The sequence below is a fragment of the Microtus oregoni genome, unplaced genomic scaffold (genome assembly GCF_018167655.1).
Source record: "Microtus oregoni isolate MIOR12 unplaced genomic scaffold, Mior012 000045F_ref0000178, whole genome shotgun sequence".
Taxonomy (NCBI): domain Eukaryota; kingdom Metazoa; phylum Chordata; class Mammalia; order Rodentia; family Cricetidae; genus Microtus; species Microtus oregoni.
The window spans coordinates 11,632,381-11,655,007 of NW_024543219.1; the positions used below are offsets into that span (position 1 = coordinate 11,632,381).

The 22,627-nt window shown below is 40.7% G+C and overlaps 1 pseudogene; it reads left to right on the top strand.

The window, feature by feature from the left end:
- Positions 1 to 16,987: 16,987 nt before the first annotated feature.
- On the top strand, positions 16,988 to 17,804 carry LOC121435137 (annotated as a pseudogene).
- The last annotated feature ends 4,823 nt before the right edge of the window (positions 17,805 to 22,627 follow it).

Sequence of the window (22,627 nt, forward strand, 5' to 3'; positions counted from 1 at the left end):
TACATCAACTCACATGTACTGTGTTTCCCCAACATTGACTAGCTTCATGTGGATCATATGACCATGGTATAATAGGAAAAGCACTCCCTGAGGAGTTTTGAAATATGGTTTCTGGTTTCTTCTCCCTCATTAGCAATGTGACCCTAAGCGCCTTATCTGAACTCTCAAATCCCTGTGATACAAGAGAGATGGATCATTCAATCTCTGCAATGTCTTCCCGTTGTCAGTGGGAATTCACTTTGAACTCTTTTGCACGGTTCATTACCCAGACCTTTCTTCTCTTCAGTGACCTCTATTTGCCCTGTAAGGTATTAATTATCACTTCAACTTGAGAAGAGAAAGGAAGATGGAAGGAAGATGCATGGGTTTGTTCTTCACTAATAGTTAGGACACAAACAGTTTAAAAGGGAAACCTGACATTATTAAAATCACTGCTTAGATGTGATTTTTTTTTGCTGATCTTAGTCCCATCCTATCCAACAATATTGTAAGTTCTGCAAATTTATTCTGTATTGAAAAAGACAATTTAAAGTGGGTTCCTTTAAAGGCAAATGATAATGCCCTTCTATTTTGAACTTCCCATGCACAGTACAAAAATCTTACAATTATGATTATACTATTCTAATGACAAAAAGTTCTCAGACAATTGCAAAATGTATTTCAAGAAAAACAAACAAATAAGCATGTCATACCACCCAACCTAAAGATTTCCTTATCAATCTGATTATAAACCAAATGACCCAAACAAGGAAAGGATTATGCTCCTGAAACAGCAAAAAAACATGGATCAGAGCAAAACTGGAGTTTCTCAGTAGAGTCTGCACAGTGTTTAGGACTTGATGATCCCCACAAATATTGCTAGTAAGCTTCATACTTTCCAATAGCCTGCAATTCCATTTCCTACCTCCTCTGTGTGGAAAATGCAGACACTCAGTGTTCTTATGTGAGTATATATCATAGTCCCAGGATGTGCTTGTTGAAAAAAAAAAAAGTAGTGTTTAGTTCCTATCTTTGGAGTTTGATTCACTAAGTCTAGAATGGGCCCCAAATTGGCATTTTAACAAGTTCCCATGCTGATGTTGATGATGCTGATGCTGATATTGATGCTGATGATATTGATACTGATGTTGAGAATGAAGCTAATGTTGGTGCTGATGCTGCCGATGCTGATGGCTCAAGAATTAGTCTGTGGGAATCAATACCCCTACCACTTTGTCCACTTCAAGTACTCAAGTCCCTCTTCCTGCATGAAGATGGATAGAAAGAGGAGGGAATGCTCATCCTAAAAGGCTGCTGGCAGCTCTCTAGCACAACTGCTCAAGCCTCTAGACTAAACTGTCCCATGTAGCTGAATCCCTCCACCTCTTCCCTCCCCCCAGCAGTACCTTTGAAAGGAAAGCCAAGCCCTATTCCCACTTCCAAGTTTCCTAGTACCTTCAGCAGCATCGGTCCCAGGGCTGTGAAAATTGTGCCACCAATGACATTTGGTGAGAGATAAAGTCAAATGTAGGCGTCAGAGAGAGAGTCTGTGTGATGCCTAAGAATGTGAAATTTCAGCACATTACAGGTGAGGCTAATGCTGCAGTGCTAATAGAACACACCTGAAGTTGTGAGGTTTGAAGTGGTTCCCAGGTTGGACATGCATTAGAATTGACTGTGGGTTTTTTGTTGTTGTTTGTTTTTGTTTTGACAACATAGCATCTAGTCAATTTCTTTTGTAAAGCTTTATTTTTATTTTATGTGTATAATTCTTTGTCTGTTTGTATGTATTGCACCACCTGTGTACCTAGTGCCCGTGGAGGTCAGAAAAGGACATCAGATACTCCAAAACTTGAATTCCACATGGTTGTGAGTTGCCATGTAGGTACCAGGAACAAAACATGGTCCTCCGCAAGAGTGACAAGTGCTCTTAACCACTGATCCATCTCTCCTGCCCCTCTAGTCAACTTCCATGTCGGAGCTTCCAAGGAGGGAGCCCAGGCATCATTGTCTATGTGGTTCTAGTACCTATCCAGGGCTGAGAACAGCTGACATTTAAGCAAAGAAGCATGGCATGCTCAAATTACTCCTTGAAATTCAAATCTGTTTGCTATAAAATTTAAAGTTTTATGTACTTGAGACTTGATCATATGAGACATATTATGTCTCTCTAGATACCTTACTTGACACAATATTACATCTCTACTCAATCTATACAGACAAGGCCAAATGCTCACTTCAGCTGTAGTATTTACTTAGGGTTCCACAAGATAACATTTTAAAAAGATACTTCTTGGAATGTGATACACACCTGTAATTCTAATATTCATGAGTCTGAGGCAGGAAGATCTAGAGTTCTAGGCTAACCTGTGCCACACCGTGAGGTCCTGGCACAAAACAAAAAAGTCAATAACTACTTTGGAGAGCTATGATTTATTTTCTCAGAGATAAAACAATATTTATCTAAGACACTGGCACCACTGTCAATGGATGCCAAGAGTCATATTTCACAGAATCTGTCCCTGAAACCTTGACTTCCAGGGTGCTCCAATGTTAAAGAGGTAGAGACAAGATTTGTTTCAAAAAACAGCTCTAGGAAAAAATTTTAAAATCCATATTTGCCCAGAAGATATAATATTGTTCTTTTTATTGCAAAAGAATGTTCTTAATATCAGGCTTTCAACTACTAAGTTGTACAAGAGTTTCTTTAAAATATAACTCAGTCCACAACCCAATTTGCAGCAACTCTCCAGAGACATATCTGTACCACAGTGTAAGAAACACGGGAGCGGGAGAGATGGCTTGGCAGTTAACGAGCACTGACTCTTCCTGCAAAGGACCAGTGTTTGGTTCCCAGCACCCACCAGTAACTCCAGATCCAGGGAATCCGACACCCTTTTCTGACCTCCAAGGTCACTAGGCACACACATGGTGAACACACGCACACACACACACACACACACACACACACACACACACATATATGAAGGCAAACAAACATCACATAAAATAAAAACAAATAAATGTTTTTAAAAAGAAAGGAAGAAATACCTAGGTGGTTGACATTGATGTGTAAAGGAACAACCCAAATAATGCTAAATCTTCCAGACCTGGGATAGTTAGTTTTATCATTGTTCTAGAAATAGGCTGCATGGTCCATTCCTGACCTCTGACTCCTGGACTCTAAACAGCAGGACCTCTCTCCTTGGCAGGATGCAAATTAAAGCATTGTGTACAGTAGGAGAAAGAGGTCTTGGCCAGTCCTGAAGATCAGTATCGATGCTGCCACTTCTCAGGACTGTAAGCAGCTCCAGGATGCCCTTAGTTCAACGAAGGCTGAGTGAGCAATTATGCCTCCTTTGGGTCTTTTGGTTTTAAAATAACAGAGGATCGAAATGAAAAGCTTTGGAAGACCAATAGTTGAAAATCTTTATTGGTTGAGCACTCATATTTCTTTCTGGATAATTTAAATTTCTAGGCAATTGCAACCACGAGAGAGGTACTGAAAACCCCGTGACTTGCAAAGAGGAGGACATATGAATGGTGCCAAGTTCAGTAAACTGTGCTGTTGCGAACAGGCATCCTACTGAAAGGAGGAGTGCCAGGAGAAAACAAGAGGCTGCACAAAATTCACATACTAATAGTTCAATGCAGAGCAGAAGAATGCTGTGAACATATTAAGGAGAAACAGTATGGTAGCTATGATCTGACCTATTAATCTAACACCTTGAAATCTGTTTTCCAGCTTTTCTCCCTTTTCTGAATCTTCTCTAAGATTATCAGTGATGTCCCACAAAAAATAGATGTGTCAGACCTGAAGAACATTTCACTCTGCCTCCCTGGTTTTCAACTGAGGCAAAAATATGAATTATATAAACTAAAGTGAGTGTTGGTAGGATCTCTGTGGTCCTAGTGGAGAGTCTAGATGGATTGTTTGGAGTATACTAAGCACTTAGAGAAGGGGGAAATGTAATCACAAAGTATTTCCTAAATAATATTTCCTAAATACTTCTTTAAATAGTTGTCTAAGATAAATAGTATGGCAGGAATTATAAATTATAAATGCAAATTACCTTTTTCTAATGTTAACAGTGAAGTAGGAATCATTGATTGTTATCAATAAAAATCTGCATCCCAGGACACATGATGTCTCCTGTGGACATCACTTGTGTGGAACATGGATAGATAGATGGAGAATATCCTCACACATAATCAGCTTCCTATTACTGACACAAAATACCTGCAGTAAACAACTTAAAATAAGTAAAGTTTTATTTTTAGTTCATCTTTCAGTCCATGTCCAGGTGACATCATTGAATCTTGGGCCTGTGGTGAGGCCCATCATGGCAGGAATTGGGATGGAAGAAACTTCTTCCCTCTGCTAGCCAGGAAGCAAAGAGATAAGAGACAACCAGCATGTTCCTAGACTGTGACTTCCTTCATCTTAGGCTATGCCTTTTGGAGTTTCTACTACCAATAGTGCCACAAGTTAGTGACCACATGCTTTCTGGAGGACATGTATGATCCAAGCCATAACAGCCAAAGCTAATGAAAATTGTATCTATTGATTAAAACAACCCCAGGGAGTGATTTCTTTTTATTCAAAAATTTTAATATTTTAAAAATTTAGCCTATGTGTCTTCTATATCATGTATCTTGATCTCATTCATTTTTCCATCCCCTCACATCTGCCTTCAGCCCTTGAAACCCCCAAAATAAAACAAAATCTAAGAAAAAAAGGAAAAAAATTAAAATCTCATCATAGAAGCTGCAGTGGCCATACCTCTTTACTTGCAAGTGTTCTTTGCCAAGAGTCATTAGTTTAGTTTAGGTTCTATGGCTTCTGCTGCACCATCAATGCTAAGCCCTCACTGGGACTCTTTCTGTACATCCTGTTCTTGCCCTGTGTTGTGGAAATCCTGAAGCTTTGGATTCGCAGGTCAGGTCCCTTCAGATATTGTGGCAGATCATAGATGGGATGGATGTTGGGCTGGGCCAAGTCATAAACCTGGATTTGGGCCTGGGCAGCTGACAGGTTGATCTGCCTGTTGGAAGTTAAGGCCTGCTTGGCCAAAAGGAGCCCAAACTGGAGTCTGCCTGATACTGTCAGAGGTACTGACCATGCCTAGCCAACAAGGGGCTCATCCCAGGTTACAAGTACAGGGCATCTCTGCTAAGGAACACACCCCTGTCCCTGGTGAGATGGAGATATCCTACTCCCTCCAATGGCAGCTGCTAGCCTGTAGGAGAGGGTATGCTTGTGTTTTTTCCTCACACTGTCACAACAGTTCTGGTAATAGATGTATGCCCAGCTATGGATCAGCCTGCTTTCACCAAGGAGGGAATAATACAGGATGGATAATGATATATTCCCCTTTCTTGCTCTCATTGCCCCCAAAACAAATTGACTTAAGGACAGAGGTTACGGCCTTTGATTTCTCATTTTTTGAAAAGTTTTGCCTAATATAAAAAGGCTGTTGGATCCCTCCTGGATGCTCACAAATGCATTAATTGGTGAAGTGGTATTGTTCATCCTTATTTCCTTTAAATGCCTCATGCAGCAGATTGACATCAGTGGACAGCAACTAAGGTAACTCTTCAGGTGCTAATGACTCTTAGGCATCCTTCTTGCAGTCCTCCACAAGAGGTTATGCTTGCCTGGTTATTTGTAATTAAAAAGGCTACTGCCTAGTTCTTTAACCCTGGAAGCTCTCCAGGAATGAATGTTCTTCTAGGGTTGCTAGTCAATGATGGGTAAGAGCTTGTTTGGCGGGCCACCCTAAGACAGGCACAGTCCAGTGACTGGGCCCTCCTAGACAGGGTCAACAAGGCCTGAGCAAAGAACTCTGACTCCTACTCAGTGCCCATGTAATAAATAAAAAAAGATGATTTGTAGGAAGTTAAGGCCTACCAGGCCAAAAGGAGCCAACCTGGAGTCTGCCTGTTACTGTCAGAGGTCCTTACTATGCCTAGTCAATGAGGGGCAATCGGGCAGTGTTTCCTGAATGCCTAGCAATAGGTGCTGTCAGAGGTCTTGATCATGCCTAACCAATGAGAGACGACCACACAATGTCAGTTGTCAATGGATCAGAATGCCTGGGTGCTGGGAGGGCTTATAAGTTTTTCCTCATTGTTATATAAACGAGTCTGCTATACGCCTTCTACAAGACTCTGTGTCTGAGATGATGACACTGCACCTTTTCACCCCTCCCAGCAACATCAGCCTACCAGTTCTCCCCTATCCTCACCACCAGGGTGAACTCTCCAGCATTGCCCTGACTAATTCACCTCTTGCAGCTATAGGGAGTGGTGGGTCCAGCTCTTATGTGTTCATCCTCTCAGGGTCAGTTCTCCCACACCAGCACCCTTAGTGCCAGCTCTATTGTGCTGCCCAGGCAAGGTCTAAGGGCTACTATTCTAAGTACTGCAGCTGGTGAGGGGTAGGGACAGCCTTCCCACCCCAGAACCAACTCCTCCACCTGTCTCAGGCATTGATGGGAGGGAGGTTGGAGAGAGGGAAACCTCTCCTCTGCACATACTTGTTGCAGGAGCTCCTTCCGCTCCTTCAGCCAATAGCTGCTGAGATATCAGCCCATTGGGGAGTCGTCTCTCTCTCTTTAAAAAAGCTGCCACTGCCCTCCACTCACTCTCTGGCTTCCAGCTCCACTTCCGGCGACTAGGCTCCCTTCCTGATTGCGCAGAGGGCTGTTGTCTGGGACTGTGATCTGTAAGTTTTCCCCCTTAAATAAATAACCATTCTATTAATCATTCTATTAATCATAATTTCAAACTGGTGTGGGATTGTTTGTGACTTACACCTTCAGATGAGTAATGGTGACAGCTCTCTTTTGCTCATAACATCAGGGTTGGGTCATCCTCACCTCTGACCACCAGGCAACTCTACTGTGCTGCCCAGGCAAGGGTCAGGGACCATTCCCTGAGTGATGTATCTGGTAAGGGGGAGGGTCAGCTCTCTTCCGTTGCAGGTGGTAAGGGGCAATGGGTAAAGGGGAGCATCTCTTACCTTTCCAAATAGCTACATGACAGACAAATAGTGGCTACAGCTCTCCCATGCTTATAACTTCTGGGCTGGCTCACCCACACCTCTGCTAACAAGATTGGCTCATATTGTGTTACCCAGGTGAGGTGCAGGGCCTGATCTCCCAAGTGTTGTTCCTGGGTGGGGGATGCTTTCCTGCTCTTGTGACCTCAGGGTCAGTTCTCACACCTGCCTCAGTCATTGCTAGGCTTGAGGGGAGCAATTCTGTCCTGCCTATGCTGCCACAAGACAGATGGGTAATGAGGACCACTCTCTCAGGGGATAATTTCTAAAAACCTCTCTGCATTCAGAAGACCTATGTCCTTGTTCCCAACCAGTTCAAGTTTTTACTTACAACTTGATTGAAGGCGTTTGTGGCCCAATGATCAAATTTTCATCCAATTTGAAGACAGGCAAGAACAATAATGGTAAATGACTGAATGAACTCATACAAGGGTCACAGCTAACTGAACCAATAAGTCAAATCTTATTAGGGTTTAATTGGAAGCTATACTCCAGCCTCACTCTCCCCAATTCCAAATCCTGCCCAGGTGTTCATCTGGGAACCTGGCCCCACTCCTCCCATTCCAGACCCCACCTCTCAGAAAGCCTGCCAAGGATCAGCTCATCCCCCAGAACTGCTCAAGATCATGCCTAAAGGCTATTTAAGACCAGTCACGAGACCTGCCGTATGATTTCTCTCCTGCCTTTCTCAGAGTCACCTGGGAGTTGCTTTGCTCTGTTTATTAAATCTGAATTTATTAATTCAGTTTGATTTGGTTTATTGCATCAGCAGAGGATACTCCCAAACTGGGGATCCAGTACTTATCAATTAGGTTGAACTTAACAAGATGAAAATGAAATTCCTTGACACAATTCATCTACTCCTTCCTGAACTGGAATGAAAACCTGGGATGGGAGAAAATGCCAAGAGATATTTTAGACCAGGCCAGGCACAGAGTTAATATACAAAATTATTCAGTGTTACCTTCTTCATCATGTGCTGTCATTTTCTTTGCTTCAGGAGTTTCTGTGACAGTGTTTGCTCATTGCTGTGATGAGAGCAATGAAATGAAGAGAGGTTTATTTCACTCTGTAGCTGGAAGTCACCAGAGTTACTTCAGCCACATCAGCACAAAGGAAACAGAGAACTCATCCTGAAAGAGAAGCACCTAGCACTTTCAAGGTCCACCCCTGCCAACCTTTATCAGCTAGCTAGATCAAGTCCTGAATGTTCTACAACCTCCAAAGTAGCATCACCAGTTGAGGGCCACATCTTCAAAATCAGGAAAGGTCTCTGGATGTCATATGGTCTCTTCCCCTCTCCATGTTTCCCTGGGGCTACCTGGGAGCACTCCATTAAATATGGCATTTTATATTTGTTCTGATTTGGTGTGATTGGTATTATATGCACTGTCAGAGAGTATCGTCTAAGAGAAAATACCTAGCAAAACCGACAAGTGCCCACTGTGGTCAGATTGTAACCCCAATAAGGCTTTTGTTTATATATTCCAACTTTTTATTGAGAAACTACTGTGTATCACACTTGACTCTAGTCACCAGGGACAGGACATGGAAAACAGATAAACATAAGTTTATGTTAGGAATCAGGCATTGTGCTGGCCCCGCCACCTGGCAGGATGCACTGAGGCAGTATGCTGGTCAGCACAGGGTCCTATGGCTGGCACATCACTACGTATGTATGCGGGTGCAAAAGGTCCCTTTAAGAGACAAGCCCTGGCTACTCTGTTTCTCCTCCACCCATTCTGAAGAGGCAGGTTACTCCCTACCTCTTCTTCCTCTTCCTTTTTCTCCCTGTATCTCTCTCTCTCTTCCCTCCTCCCACTCCCTTTATCTCAATAGAATTCCCACATAAGCTCTGCCTTCATAGTGTGTCTGTCCCTCACCTACCATGGGCTCTCACATACTGCATAGCCCCTTAGCCCACCAAGATCACTCTCGCACAGTTTCACACTATTTGATGCATGGCTTGGCCAGGCTTCCTCCCTGTTCCATCCCACTGCATTAAGGCACCAATAATATGAATACGTGTGAGATGTGACCTTTAGCAGATCCCATGGTGGGTGAAAGGCAAATACACCATGCAGATAGAGACTGAGTGCAAAGTTTATTGAGAGAAGGGTAAAGGGGAGGGAAGAGAGAGAAACAGAGAGAGGGAGAGAGAGGCAGAGATCTGCCTGCTTCTTCAAAAGAAAAGTGGGAAGAGAGAGGGAGTAGACATGACTTGTCTCTTTTTCTTTTTAATTGTTTTTATTGAGCTACATACTTTTCTCCTCTCCCCTCCCTTTCAACCTTCTCTCATGGTCTCCATGCTCCCAATGTACTCAGGAGATCTTGTCTTTTTCTACTTCCCATGTAGATATGATCCATGTATGTCTCTCAGGGTAATCTTTGCTGTCTAGGTTCCCTGGGATTGTGAACTGTAGGTTGATTTTTCTTTGCTTTATGTCTAGAAGCCACTCATGAGTGAGTGCATATTATATTTGTCTTTCTGGGCCTGAGTTACCTCACTCAATATGATGTTTTCTAGATCCATCTATTTGCCTGCAAATTTCAAGATGTCATTATTTTTTTCTGGTGTGTACTAAACATTGTGTAAATGTACAACATCTTCTTTATTCATTCTTTGGTCTAGGAGCATTTAGATTGTTTCCAGGTTCTGGCTATGGCAAATAATGCTGCTATGAACATAGCTGAGCACATGGCCTTGTGATATGATTGAGCATCCTCTGGGTATATACCCAAAAGTGGAATAGTTGTATCTTGAGATAGGTTGTTTCCTAATTTTCTGAGAAATCACCATACTGATTTCCAAAGTGGCTGTACCAGTTTGCACTCCCAACAGCAATGGAGGAGTGTTCCCTTTACCTCACATCCTCTCCAGCACAAATTGTTATCAGTGTTTTTAATCATGGCCATTCTTACAGTTGTAAGATGGAATCTTGGAGTTGTTTTGATTTGCAATTCTCTGATGATTAAGGATGTTGAGCATTTCCTTAAGTGTCTTTCAGCCACTTTAGATTCCTCTGTTGAGAGTTCTCTCTTTAGGTCTGTACTTCATTTTTTTAATGGATTATTTGTTCTGTCAATGATCAATTTCTTGAGTTCTTTGTATGTTTTGGAGATCAGTCCTCTGTCTGATGTGGAGTTGGTGAAGATCTTTTCCATTTTATAGGATTCCATTTTGTCTTGTTGTCATGTCCTTTGCTTTACAGAAGCTTCTCAGTTTATGAGGTCCCATTTATTAATTGTTTCTCTCAGTGTCTGTGCTGCAGGGGTTATGTTAAGAAGTGGTCTCCTGTGCCAATGCATTCAAGTGTACTTCCCACTTTCCCTTCTATGAGGTTCAGTGTGGTTGCTTTTATATTGAGGTCTTTGATCTATTTGTAATTGAATTTTGTGCATGGTGATAGATTTGGATCTATTTTCATTCTTCTACATGCTAATATCCAGTTATGCCAGCACTTTTTGTTGAATTTGCTTTCTTTTTTCCATTTTATATTTTTTGGTTCTTTGCCAAAAATCATTTGTTTGTAGGTATGTTGATTGATATCTAGGTCTTCAATTTGGTTTCATTGGTCCTCCTTTCTGTTTTTATGCCAATATCAGGCTATTTTCAGTATTGTAGCTCTGTAGTAGAGTTTGAAGTCATGATTGTGATGCCTCTAAAAGTTCCTTTATTGTACAAGATTTTTTTGGCTATCTTGCTTTTGCTTTTCCATATGAAGTTGAGTATTGTTCTTTCAAGGTCTGTGAAGAATTTTGCTGGGATTTTGAGGGCATTGCATTGAGTCTGTAGATTGCTTTTGGTAAGATTTTCATTTTTACTATGTTAATTCTACCTACCCAAGAGCATTGGAGATCTTTCCATTTTCTGGTATCCTCTTCAATTTCTTTCTTTAATGACTTAAAGTTCTTGTCATACAGGTCTTCCACTTGTTTGGTTAGAGTTACTCCAAATCTTTTATGTTATTTGTGGCTATTGTGAAGGCTGATATTTTTCTGATTTCTTTCTCGGTCCATTTATCTTCTATGTAATGGAGGGCTACTGTTTTTTTTTTTAATGTTAATCTTGCATCCTGCTACATTACTGAAAGTGTTTATGAGTTGTAGAAGCTCCTTGGTAGAATTTTTGGGGTCACTTATGTAAACTATTATATCATCAGCAAATAATGAGAGTTTGCTTCTTTTCTGATTTTTATCTTTTTGATTTCCATTTGTTTTCTTATTGCTCTAGCTAGAACTTCAAGTACTATATTGAATAGATATGGAGAGAGTGGACAACATTGTCTTGTCCCTGATTTCAGTTGGATTGCTTTGAGTTTCTCTTCATTTAGTTTGATGTTGGCCATTGGCTTGCTGTATATTGCCTTTATTATGTTTAGGTATGTTCCTTATATCCCTGCTCTCTCCAAGACCTTTATCATGAAGGGATGTTGTATTTTGTCAAAAGCTTTTTTGGCATCTAATGAGATGATCATGTGGTTTTTATTTTCCAGTTTGTTTATATAATGGATTACAGTGACAGATTTTCATATGTTGAATCATCCCTGCATCTGTGGGATGAAGCCGACTTGATGATGGATGAAAGGATATTGTATTTTATTGAAAGCCTTTCCAGCATCTAATGAGATGTTCATGAGGGTTTTTTTCTTAGTTTGTTTTTATGGTGGATTGCATTAAAGATTTTCTTATGTTGAACCAGCCCCAAATCTCTAGGATGAACCCTTCTTACTCATGGTGGATGATTTTTCTGATGTGTTCTTGGATTTGATTTGCCAGTAATTTATTGAGTATTTTTGTATCAATGTTCATGAGTGAGATTGGTTTGTAATTCTCTTTCTTAGTAATTTCTTTGTGTGGTTTGGGTATCAGGGTAGTTGTAGCCTCATAAAAAGAGTTTGGCAATGTTCCTTCTGTTTCTGTTGTGTGGAACAAGTTGAGGAGTATTGGCATTAGTTCTTTGAAAATCTTGCAGAATTCTGAGCTGAAACCACCTGGTCCTGGACTTTTTTTTTTTTTTTTTTTTGGGTTGGGAAAATTTGATGACTGTTTCTGTTTCTTTAGCAGTTATAGGTCTATTTAATTTGATTATCTGGTTTTGATTTAATTTTGGTAAGTGATATTTATCCATAAAGTTGTCCATTTCCTTTCAGTTTTCCAATTTTGTGGAGTACAGGTTTTCAAACCTGATGATTCTCTGGATTTCTTCCGTGTCTGTTTGTATGCCTCCTTTTTCATTTCTGGTTTTGTTAATTTGGATATTCTCTCTCTGCCTTTATGTCAGTTTGGATAAAGGTTTCTCTATTTCATTGATTTTCTCAAACTCTTTTTTTATTGACTCTGCATTGTATTTTGTTGATTTCAACTCTTAATTTGATTATTTCCTGCTGTCTAGTCCTCCTGAGTGAGTTTGCTTCTTTTTGTTCTAGAGTTTTCAGGTGTTCTGCTAACTCACTAGTGTGGAATTTTTCCAGCTTTTAGTGCCATGAACTTTCCTCTTAACACTGCTTTCGTTGTGTTCCATAAATTTGGATAGGTTGTGTGGTCATTTTCATTGAATTTTGGGAAGTCTTTAATTTTTTCCTTGATGCATTGGTGATTCAGGGGAGCATTGCTTAATTTCCAGTTGTTTGTGGGCTTTCTGAAATTAGTGTTGCTGTTGAATTCTAATTTTAAGCCATGGTGATCCAATACGATACATAGGGTTATTCCAATTTTTTTATATCTGTTGAGGTTTGCTTTGTTACTGAGTATGTGGTCAATTTTTGAAAAGATTCCATGAAGTGGTGAGAAGAAGGTATGTTCTTTTATGTTTGGATGGCATGTTCTATAGATGTCTTTTAAGTCCATTTGAATCATAATATCTGTTAAGTTTCTGTCTGACAGTGGTGAGAGTAGGGTATTGAAGTCTCCCACTATTAGTGTGTGGAGTTTAATGCGTGATTTAAGCTTTAGAAGTGTTTCTTTTACCTATGAAGGTGTGCTTGTATTTGAGGCACAGATGGTCAGTATTGAGACTTCCTCTTGATAGATTTTTTTTCTGTGACTAATATGAAATATCCTTCTTTGTCTCTTTTGATTAATTTTAGTTCAAAGTCTATTTTATTAGATATCAGGATAGCTACACCAGCTTGTTTTTAGGTCCATTTGATTGGAAAATATTTTCCCAAACCTTTACTCTGCAACAATGTCGGTCTTTGAGGTTGAGGTGTGTTTCTTGTATGCAGCAGAAGGATGAATTCTGTTTTCGTATCCAGTCTGTTAGCCTGTGTCTTTTTATAGGTAAGTTGAATGCATTTATATTAAGGAATATTAATGACCAATGATTGTTATCTCCTGTTAATTAAGTTTTCGCTGTTGGTGATGTTATTTTGTGTGCTTTCCCCTTTGTTGGGATTTACTACTGTAAGATCATCTATTGTCTATGTTTTTGTAAATATAGTTAACTTCCTTGGGTTGGAGTTTTCCTTCTACTACTTTGTATAGGGCTGGGTTTGTGACTAGGTATTGGTTAAATCTGGTTTTGTCATAAAATGTCTTATTTTGTCCTGTGGTGATTGAAAGTTTTGCTGGGAATAGTAGTCTGGCTACCATCCTTTGTCCCTTAATGTCTGCATAATGCTTGACCAGGACCTTCTGGCTTTCATTGTCTCCATTGAGAAGTCAGCTGTAATTCTGATAGGTTTGCCTTTATTTGTTACTTAGCCCCTTTCCTTTTCAACTCTTAATATTTTTCTTTATCTGTATGTTTATTGTTTTGATTATTATGTGGTGAGCAGATTTTTCTTTTGATTCAGTCTATTTGGTATTCTGTAAGCTTCTTGTATCTTCATAGGCAAATCTTTTTTTTTAGGTTGGAAAAATTTTCTTCTATGATTTTGTTAAATATATTTTCTGTGCTTTTGAGTTGAACTTCTCTTTCTTTTTTTCTTTGTTTTATTTTATTTTAATTTATTTATTTATTAAAGATTTCTGTCTCTTCCCCGCCACCACCTCCTATTTCCCTCCCCCTCCCCCAATTAAGTCCCCCCCCCCAGACCGAAAAGCAATCAGGGTTCCCTGTCCTGTGGGAAGTCCAAGGAACCCCCACCTCCATCCAGGTCTAGTAAGTTGAGCATCCAAATTGCCTAGGCTCCCACAAAGCCAGTGCGTGCAGTAGGATCAGAAACCCATTGCCATTGTTCTTGATTTCGCAGTAGTCCTCATTGTCTGCTATGTTCAGAGAGTCCGGTTTTATCCCAATGAACTTCTCTTTCTTCTCTACCTATTATTCTTAGGTTTGGCCTTTTCATGGTGTCCCATATTTCCTGGATATTTTGTGTAAAGCTTTTGTTAGATTTAATGTTTTCTTTGACTGATGAATCTATTTTCTCTATTGTATCTTCAGTGTTTTAGATTATATCTTCCATCTCTTGTATTCTGCTGTTTATGCTTGTATTTGTGATTCTCGGTCATTTTCTCATGATTTTTGTTTCTATAATTCCCTTGGCTTATCTTTTCTTTATTGTCTCTATTTCAGTTTTCATGTCTTGAATAGTTTCTTTCATATGTTTGATTGATTTTCCTTGGTTTTTCTTTAAGGAATTTGTCGATGTCTTCTAATTTTTTTTGTGTTTGTTTTTTCCTCCATTTCTTTAAGGGAATTTTTCATTTAATCTTTAAAGGGACTCAAACATTCTCCTAAAGTTATTTATTAGGTCATTTTCTTCTGCTTCATCTATATTGTATTGTTCAAGTCTTGCTGTTGTAGCATCACTAGTTTTACTGTGTTGTGTTGCTCTTTGTGGAGTTGTATGTGTTCTTATTTTGTCTACCCATCTTTTCCTCTGATTGGTGTAGTTGGGGCTGTCTGTGATTCTGGTGATCAATCTTCAAGGTGCCAGTGAATCCATGGCTCAGATTGTTGTTGAGCCATGGTTCCAGTCACCGTGTTGGTCACTCTGTGCAATCACTTGTCTTAGTTTCTCAAACATATTAATCACAATCATTTTAAACATTATAGTGAGTGCTTCTTGTGTGTGCATCCATTTCAGATCTGTTTTTTAATTAATAAGGTAATAATTTCATCATCAATTAAATTCGAAGACCAGATGCCTAACGGAAGATGGAGTCTGTTTCTTCATCTGACTCATCCTGCTAGCCAGGAAAACATCTTCTTTATTCTCTTTTCGTTTGCCATTCTAGAAAGAGCCAATTATTTTTACCTTCATCTAGTTGTCTCTACCCATTTTTAAACAGCTCAGTGTGAGAAGGAATTTAAGTGTGGTCTTCAACAGTCTGATTTTCTGTGCTGCTAGTTCCCTCCATGTTGTTAAGACAATGACCAATTGCAAGTCCTTTTCTTACTTTCACTCCCTCTTCTTATATACACATTATTTACCTGGTTATTATGATCTTAAAAACCCTTTGCTCCTCATTCAGTCTTCCTCCTTCTCCCCTCCCCTTACTTCTGTCCATTGCCCTTCCCTCTCTACTTCCCCCTTCTCTTTCCTCTCCCTTCTCTCTCTTTTGTCTTGGATTGTCACAGCTCTATGTTCTTCACTTCTACTTTCTTCTCTCTCTCTCTTGGTGATGTCAGTCTGTCTCTAGTTTGTTTATATCACTATTCAAAAGCTATGCCTCCAGCCCAGATATTTCTTTCAAACTCTGGACACATATACTGCTCTCTGAACTTGATATTTACACTTGATAGAACTGGCATCTTAACATGGTACCCTGTCCTCAGCTTGATGATGGAAGTCACAAAATGATCCCACACCAGTTCAGAATTATGAATAATAAAAGGGTTATTTATTTAAGGGAAAACGTACAGATCACTGTCTTAGATAACAGTCCACTGTGGGAACAGGAAGAATCCAGAAGCTGGAAGCGGGAGCAGTAAGCAAGAGAGAGGGTGCATGTTTACAGCTGCTTTTACAGTATAAGAGACCACGCCCAAGTGGGCTGGATTTTGAAGCCTATTGGCTAAAGGAGCAGAATGTGCTCCCACAGCACCTGAACGCTAATCTGGCCCCCAGCAGCTCCACCAAGCTCCCCATGTGTGACTTCTTCACCATTCAAAAATTCTCAGTCCCCTTTGCTTTTAACAACTTAAAAATCAACTTTTTTTTCATCTATCCTTTACAAATATTAAGGTTAACTGCCTCAAAATAAACAGATGGTCATTAGGTATAGACTGTGTAGCCAATTCTACTAACCAGTTTTAGGGTTTTTTTTTTTATCATTCTAAAAAGGAATCTTACATTTTTATTGTTGGTGGCATTCTGTTCTTGGCTCATCTTTTCCCCCAATGTGATCACCTGTTTTATTTCTTTGTTTTCAACCATGTCATTATTTTGTGAATGTCAAACATCTTGACTGTTCAGTAATGACTATTTCAGATTCCAGACCATGCCGTCATTCCAGAGGAAGGTTTTTGGCAAACAATCTAGTCATGAAACCAGTTTCTTGTGCTCTAATTAAGACTGAATGACTCAAGTCTACTATGTACCGTTATGAGGCTGAGGCTATTTGTGGCTCATTCTTATCACATAAGCTGAGATGTCACGTATGAGAATCTATTGCACTTACCAACAACTCCCTTCAGTGGGATTTATATCTTTCTGGTCCCAGTGGTTTATGGAAGTTTTTTGGGGTGGTGGGGGCGGTGGAAGGGATCTCCTCTCTACCCTTTTAATGGACAAAAGACAGATTAGCAAGAGAAAAAGCTCATTACTTTTACAATTCATATGCTCACAAGAAGGTTCACTGATGAGGACCTCAGAGGAGAGATTAGAATTTGGGGCTTATATTTAATTTAAAAGGCCTAGAAATAAAGGCTCCAGTGAGAATCCTATGGGGAACAGATAGACTTCTTTATGAGAGATTAATGGATTTCCTGGAGAACAAATACGAGATAAGAAATTATGATGAGTGACTTGTTCTGTGGCTTACTGGGTCAGCACCATGAACTCCACAGACAGTGAGCACGATCTGTCAGCCTCCATGATCTCTCCTGATGGAAGAGTTTTTCAAGCTGAATATGTCAAGAAGGATGTGGGAACAGTAGTAAGCTATGGAGATCAGAGGTAAAGACAGTGTTGTCTTGGGGTAGAGAAGCTAGCTATGGAGATCAGAGGTAAAGACAGTGTTGTCTTGGGGTAGAGAAGCTAGCTATAGAGATCAGAGGTAAAGACAGTGCTGTCTTGGGGTAGAGAAGCTAGTCCTTTCTAAACTTTATGAAGAAGGCTCCACTAAATGACTTTTTAATGTTGATAGACATGGCGGAATGGTAAAGGTGACTCCGTTAGCAGATGCTCATTTGTTAGCATGAAAGACAAGAAGTTTCTAACTTTAGCTCTAACTCTGGCTGTAACCCCAACATCTTACAGACAGGTTCGCCATGTATGCACATGCTTACACCCTCGACAGTGCTGTTAGACCTTTGACTTTGGTTCTGTGTTACTGTCTTACAGCGTGAACAATGGTACACAGCTCTACAAGAATGACCCATCAGATTGGGGCTGTGTCATTGGCAAAGCCTGGCAAACCACAAAGACAGAAAAGCTTCAGATGAAAGAAATGCCCGTGTGATATAGTTAAGGAAGTTTACGTTGTACACAATGAAGTGAAGGGTAACATGTTTGAGCTAGAACTCATGTGGACTGGCGAATGCACTAAAGGAAGACATGAACTTGTTCCGAAAGATACAATGGAGGAGGCAAAGAAACAGGCCAAAGTATGTTTGAAGGAATTAGATGAATCAGATGATGACAATATGTAACCTTATCTTCACCATCTCTTCTCTTCTATTTCCCTGACTGTCCCCTGTGACCAGCACCATGGATTATACATGCCCAACAGCCAATTTTCATTACATTTTTTTTCTTACAAACATTCAGGTTTAATTAATATACACTTGAAAACATTATTGGGAAACTGAGGACATTTGCTTACTATTAACATGTAGATTTATGTTTGGTTAAAAATTCTTAGTGGACTGAGGCAGGAGGATTGAGCCCACACATGAAAATCTAGCCTGTGCTATGTAGCAAAAAGCTTAGGTATCATACTATGTGATAAGGTTTTAGAATTTAAAATTATATTAAAAAACAAACAAACAAACAAAAAAGAAAGATTGAAGTGTCTCTTTGTCTCCTTTGTAGCAAGGAACTCCCTGAAGAGGGGGTTTGTGGAAACTTTACTCCTTTCTTTTCCTGGGAATAGATTACGCTGTGTGCAACCTACGACCAGGGCCTCAGGAGCCACTTTTAGAGTAAGCACATTTGGAAAAATGACTCCAAATCACCTACTGGATTTTTTTTTTTTAAATAAGCCTCCATCTCAAGAAATCTCCAGTGCCTTTCCACAGATCTGGAAAAAAAAAAAGTTCCGTCTGGCTTCTTGAGGAAGTGTTGGTTTGAAAATGGCCTGCTTTGCCATTGCAAGAAGCCAGCTAATTTTAGGTCATCTGAAGAATCACACAGGTTTTGGGTTACTGGTTCCTCTTTAGATCTCCAGGTTGGCTTCTAGACATAGGCTGTTTGGTTTTCACAGGACACCATTCCTGGCTCTGTCAATTGTAGTACACACCCTGTTCTCTTCAGGAGCTCAGCAGGCTCTTCTCTGGTTAACCCTCAGCTGTGGGGTTTGGATAGAAGGAAGAGGCCTTGCAAAACCACATGGTTGTCCTTGCTGATGCTGGGTAAGAGTTTGGCAATAGTACCTGGGCAGCTGTGACGTTCTGACCCTCCTCTCGCAGGCAGCCTCTGCTCTGCTAAGTCTGGCTTTCTTCTCATTGCCCTGCTGTTGTCTGGTGGTTACACGGCCCTGTGTGCTCAGCGTATTTGGGCTTTCGAAATTTCTTTAGCTTAACCATCCCTTTCAAATCTAATTTCCTCTCAAATGAGAACCAATTCTTGTATACAGGTTTTATATGTGATTAACAAGCCATTTTGGAAGCTATTATTAATATGTTTATCATAACAAGATTGTTTATGCTTTGTTTCTGCTGGTTGCTTTTTCTTTTTCCTCCCTCCCTCCCTCCCTCCCTCTTTCTTTCTTTCTTTCTCTCTTTCTCTTTTCGAGACAGGGTTTCTCTGTGGCTTTGGAGCCTGTCCTGCAACTAGCTCTTGTAGACTAGACTGGCCTCGAACTCACAGAGATCCGCCTGCCTCTGCCTCCTGAGTGCTGGGATTAAAGGCGTACGCCACCAGTACCCGGCTCCACTGGTTGCTTTTTAAAGCATATATTGGAAGCTAATAATGTTTTGAAAAGCTAATAGCTCTCCGCACTTGCAAAGTTGACCTTTTCAAACGGTGCTCATGCTGGCGACTCGATTCCGTTTTATTGTTCAGCAGATTGCCAGCTATTTCTTTCGAAGCAGTTAGCTAAGCAGTCTGACCGTTCCCATGTCCTCATCAGTTCTGGGAATCTGTAGTCAGTCTGCCTTCTCTACACGTCGCACGCCGAAGTTCAGTCTTCACGGTTATGCATCCAGCAATGGCGAAATGTTTAGCAATTTATATCATTGTGGCATTCCTTCAAGAAAAGTAAAGTCTTCTGTTATGCTCCTCCCCAGTAAGTCTTATTTCAACAAAAACAAGCAGCATTTGTTACTTGTCCCGGCTTACCTCTGAGCCCAGGTTTGTGCTTACTCTGTGTGGCCGGGCACCTCAGAACCGTCTGGATTCTGAGCACTCCTTCAGTTTAATGGCGTGCCTCAGACTTGGCCGTGCTTTACGGTTTCCTTATCAGTGGCCTCTTATTTATAAAGAATGCACTTGGGTTTAATTATTGGGTTGAGTGTTTTGTCTGCATTATATTGTTCTACTCTAGCAACTTCTTTTCAAAAATAAGGAAACGAAGATCCAGTGCAGTCACAGTTGCTTTTCTTTTTAGACAGTGATCCTTATTTTTACTTATTAATTGATTAATTAAATTTTCCCCAACCTGATCACAGTTTACCCCCTCCACAGCTTGTTTACGAGAGACAGAGGCTCTAACTAGAAAGCGACAGGGCTGCAGTGTAGTCTTCAAGTCAATGCTGTGCTGTCTTTTATTTAATAGAACCCATCCTTTGTTGCAGGAGCTCCTTCTGCTCCTCCAGCCAATAGCCGCTGAGACACCAGCCCATTGGGGCGTGGTCTCTCTCTTTAAAAAAGCTGCTACAGCTCTCCACTCACTCTCTCTCTGGCTTCCAGCTCCACTTCTGGTGACTAGGCTCCCTTCCTGATTGCGCAGAGAGCTGTTGTCTGGGACGGTGATCTGTAAGTTTTTCCCTCTTAAATAAGTAACCATTCTATTAATCATAATTCCAAACTGCTGTGGGATTGTTTGTGATTTACGCCTTCAATCCTTACCTTTTGCTCTCCTTCCTCCCCCACTCCACTTCATTGTTTTTTCCAGAGAAAGTTATAAAACAGTGAAGAACTCTTAAATTAAAAACACAAATCCAAGCTATAAATATTAAAATATCAAATGGCAAAACAGAGCTGTCAGAAAATTTGTCAACACATCTATGGTTTCAAAACATTGGAGCCAGCTGAGGGTTTCAACAGAGATGGCTTAACTGCCAACAAGAAACGTTAGTAGTGGTTAATAAGAGAAAATATTTACTCCAATGTTCAAAAGGTATCTAGATTGTAAATGCATAATAGAGAATGAAGCAGGGAACACTGACAGCAGTAGAGGGGTCATTTCTTCAGAACCAAGAGTAAGTTACAACAAAAACACGTCTAAAGGACTATTAAGTCCCAGATAAAATGTGCAAAGATAATGCAAAAAAAATTGATTGATTTGTTCATTTACCAGTTCTCTATTGAGTACTCACTGCCAAGTTCTGGGTGTGGGGAGCAAAAAACAGACAATGCTTGTGAGTTTAAAAATACATGTCTCAAAAGTTAGGTGATAATAAGTCCTATGGAGGAAAAAATCGTGAGAAGAGAAAAGTTTTCATCTTGGAGTGGGGCTGTTATTTTGATAGAGGGTCTCCAGTAAGGCTTTTGCTGATCATGTGACTTTTATCAGCGAGCTGAAGGTGTTGAGGCAGTGAGTCCTGTGGATAGCCAGGAAACAGGTCATTAAGGGCAAAGCATTTCAGGCTGGAGCTGTGTGACCTGTTTGCAGGATGTCAAGTGAGGGTTCCCAGGAAGGGAGGGCACAGATGCAGCCAAGAGCATTGAAAGCTCCAAGGTCACTGTCAGGCTCTGGGTACCAGGATGAAGGGATGCCTCTGTGTGTGTGTGTGTGTGTGTGTGTGTGTGTGTGTGTGTGTGTAGGGGTGGGAGTTGTACAGAAGAATGTCCTAAAGTTAATATCTTCAAAATAAGGAATGTCAGGGGTTGAGGAAATATGCAGGTATTGTTAATGTACCCAGAGAGTTAAAAAAATGACAGACTGAAGTCTTAGAGAAATGAAAAGGGTGGGAAAGATGTTGATGTGAAGTTCAAGAAAAAATACATTATTATAAAGAAACATACGCCGCTAGTGAGACAGGAAGAGATATGGGGGGTGGGTGCAGAGGTTGAAGAGGTGGCTCAGTAGTTAAGAGCACTTGATGCTCTTTCAGAGGACCCAGCCCAGAACCCACATGACATCTGTAACTCGAGTTCCAGGGCATTCAACACTCTTTTCTGGACTCTGAAGGTACCAGGCACACATATGGTGTACACAAAGACATCCTGGCAAACTCTTTCTCTCTCTCTCTCTCTCTCTCTCTCTCTCTCTCTCTCTCACACACACACACACACACACACACACACACAAATCATTAGAGAAAGAGAGAGACATTGAGAAACACAGACAGAGAAGAGAGGTGAAGTGTCATTGGATCAAAGAAACAGCATTTATAGAAGGAAGTTGAGCCTGGTGGATCAAATGTGGTGGAAGATGGGATAGCATGAAGCTTGACTGCTGACCGATAGATTTGACCTAAATGAATCAGCAGTGGTGGAAAGGCAGGGAAGAAGCCTGCTTGAAATGGTCTATAACATATAAAACTTTTTAAAAAAGTTTTCATCAGGGGCCATAGAAATGGTGTGTTAAATGGCGGGGAATAGAGAACCGTAAAGAATAATACACCCGTGGAGTGATTCAGCAGGGAGGAAATGTGATAACGCAGGGGAAATGGCATGTTTTGCAGGGTCATACCCTGGGATAGGTAAAAAGATTATGTGGTTACATTTACAACTAAGATAGACAGGGATGCAATGGCAGGTCCCATGGTGGCAGAACCAGGTGGATGCTCACAGTGAGGACATACTGAAACAGGAAGCAGGGTCAGGAAGAAATTATGTAGAGAAGGGAAGACACACAAGGCGAGAGTTGAGGGATGTGTGAGACAACAGTGGCCTGCTTGTCCTTAGCAACCAACAGTTTTAAATCAGGGCTAGTTGGCATGCATATGGGGTTTTCTCCACCTACATCAAGCAGAGGAGCTCAGACGAACATCACAGATGGTGTGGGAAGAGAGAGCAATAAAGCTAAGGCGTGTGGTGGTAAGAAGTGGTGGCCCATGGCGTCTGAGGGTGCTGAATTCATGTTGTGTGTGTGTGTATGCATGCGTGTGTGTGTGTGTGTGTGTGTGTGTGTGAGAGAGAGAGAGAG